Source organism: Montipora capricornis, chromosome 8 (genome assembly GCF_036669925.1).
Source record: "Montipora capricornis isolate CH-2021 chromosome 8, ASM3666992v2, whole genome shotgun sequence".
In the NCBI taxonomy this organism is placed as follows: Eukaryota; Metazoa; Cnidaria; class Anthozoa; order Scleractinia; family Acroporidae; genus Montipora; species Montipora capricornis.
The window spans coordinates 23,938,727-23,941,226 of record NC_090890.1 but is presented as its reverse complement, the minus strand read 5'-3'; the positions used below and the strand labels follow the sequence as shown (position 1 = coordinate 23,941,226).

General features: G+C 39.6%; 1 protein-coding gene across 4 annotated transcripts in view; it reads left to right on the top strand.

The window, feature by feature from the left end:
- The window catches only part of LOC138060326 (uncharacterized), an 18,850-nt gene that overhangs the window by 4,338 nt on the left and 12,012 nt on the right, over nt 1-2,500 (top strand). For 2 of the 4 annotated variants that reach the window (XR_011134329.1, XM_068906074.1), the window contains exon 1: nt 2,312-2,500. This exon is cut by the window's right edge and continues 597 nt beyond it. The exons of 1 other annotated variant lie outside the window; for it this stretch is intronic. The gene's annotated coding sequence lies outside the window, so the exon portion shown is untranslated. Of the gene's footprint in view, nt 1-1,676; nt 1,786-2,311 lie in introns of those variants that run through there. One more of the 4 variants, XM_068906076.1, reaches the window with a different exon arrangement.

Here is a 2,500-nt window from a genome sequence, read left to right as displayed (position 1 = left end):
GTTCTGTGGAGGACGTTAGGACATGACGATGAATTTTCAGTTCTCTCTCTACGCTTCCAACTCACTCATACCAGTTTAATTCCTTGACAGTTACTACACAATTTTAACGCGAAACGACATGAAATGGTTTCGTAGTGATATGAATAACGCGAACTCGTTGCTCGTTGCCGTCGCCGTCCTCGTTTCGTAAGCTCCCTATTGTGTTCGTTCACGACGACTTCTGCTGCTGTAAGTAAAGTTTCAATAATTTAGGGTATAAAAGTTACAGTTTGGGACACACGTAGACGTTGCTGAACACAAACAGAAGTCGTCCACCATTGAAAGAAGACAATGCCAAAATGGGTGCGTGTTCTCCGGTAAGGTTTCACTCCTGCTTGTGAAGTGCAAAAACACCTTTTGACCGTCTCATCAAAATGACGCCCTTTATACGCAAGCTTAAGCCCACTCCTGAAACGCGCAAACTGAAGAATGTTTTCGAGCTTTTGTTCTAACGATCATTTAGATAGCTAGAAACTGATATTTATGCTCGTCGCATAATAGTCTTAATAATCCGCCACAAAGACACAGAAACATCGGCTTTTGACACTATTTTTTGCATGTGCTTTTGTGAGGGACAAACGTATCTAATCAAGCAAATAATGACACTGTTATTAGCGGAACATGGGGGTTTGACATTGACGGAAGAGTAAAGAAGGCAACAGGACACTTAATTAAATGCACCGGTGTCAAGTCTTCTACGGCTAGAGATTGGGGACACAGTACATTGAGATCTGTATTTTTACTGTATTTATACATTAAGGTCCAATGCCAGGAGAGTAAACAGGATACGAAGTCCCTTACACACGTCTACCCCTCCAAACTTTCAATTAAATTTATATATATATTTTTTTCATCCTCTCTTTTTCGTGTTTAATCATTAAATCGTAAGTTCAATCAGTAAACTCTATTGTGACACACTTTTGTATCTTAGGTTTACACTTTACTAGTATACTGCTTTAAAATAAAATAAATAATAATAATAATAATAGTAATAAATAATAATAATAATAACAATAATAGTAATAATAATAATATACCACAGAGAACAGACCAAAACAACTCCATGCCCTGCTCTTTGCGAATAATGTATGCGGGCAAGAGAAAATGAGGGGACAGAGAAGGAAGCTCCCGGTCCAGCCCTTGGGATATGTCATGTCCAAGAAAGTTATTTTTAGACTAACGGAAGTCTTCCGAGACGTCCGCATGCAGGCCAACCTCGGTCCGATGTTTGAAAGAAAATATGTATTCATCAGCCTTTCACGTGCGCCATCATTTTCTCTTTTCACTAAGAACCTGAGAGCGAGGCAAGACTGCATGCGGACGTCTTAGAAGACAGACTTCCGCTAGAACAAAGACTACCGCTCGTCTAAAAATAACTTTCGTGGACATAACATATCCCAGCCAACGCCTTGAGCCTCCCTCTCTGTCCCCTCATTTTCTCTTGATGCGGGGTAGACTTTCATACACCGGATTAAAATGGCGGAGGACAAAAGAACCATTGTTAATCCGATTAGGCCTTGCTCACTCAGCGTGTGGGTCGTTTTACGTCTCATAGGGTTATGAACATTGAAGGGTTGTTAGAGGAAGCTTCCGGTTTATCGTCCTTCACCGAGAAGATTTTATTTTTCTTTTGCAAGGGGCGGTTGAATGGCGAAGGAAGAGGAGAAAACTAAGTTTATTTTCCCTCACCACGACGGCTTCGTGGTTCGGTATCGTGGCTTCGCCGCTCATAGAGATCACGCCAAGGTAAAAAAACCCTATGGTACCCAGAGTTTCGAAAATCAAATTAATGATTCAAATCAAACCAAAGTGTGGGAAAAACCGGACGTGACAAAGCACAAAGTGGCAAACCACTTTACATTAAATGACATATTTAAATTGCATGACATGAAAATAATATGGCATAACATGACACAAGACAGAATGCAGAATGACAGTCAAATAATTACGACCCGAAAAAATATGACATGACATGACAGTACTAGACGTTACAAATGACTTATGATCAAGAATAAGGAGGAATGATTTGATGTCAGATGAATTTTGATAACAGATTGACATCACAGTTTATAATTACGTGAGATATGCCTGGCTGCCTGCCTGCATGCAGGGCGGCCCACGTTATAAAATGGGTACTGTTTGTTTTTCCTCGTATCCACAAATTGTAACGTTTGTTATCATTGGCTAGTTTCTGTGAGGTCTGTGTTAAGTTTACTGATGTCGTCATGTTCACAATAAGGACATACGCATCGCACACAAGTAGGAGTAACAACTGATTTTTATTGAATATAATGCTTTCTTTTATATGCTCAAATAAAGGCGGGTGATCTATATACAGTTTCAATCAAGTTCACGTATTTGGCAAAATACCATTCTACAAACTACGGTGATTTCCTGAGCGGTTTTCTACTAACGTATAGATAACACATGATTAAACTACTAAAAGCGTTGCGGTTATATA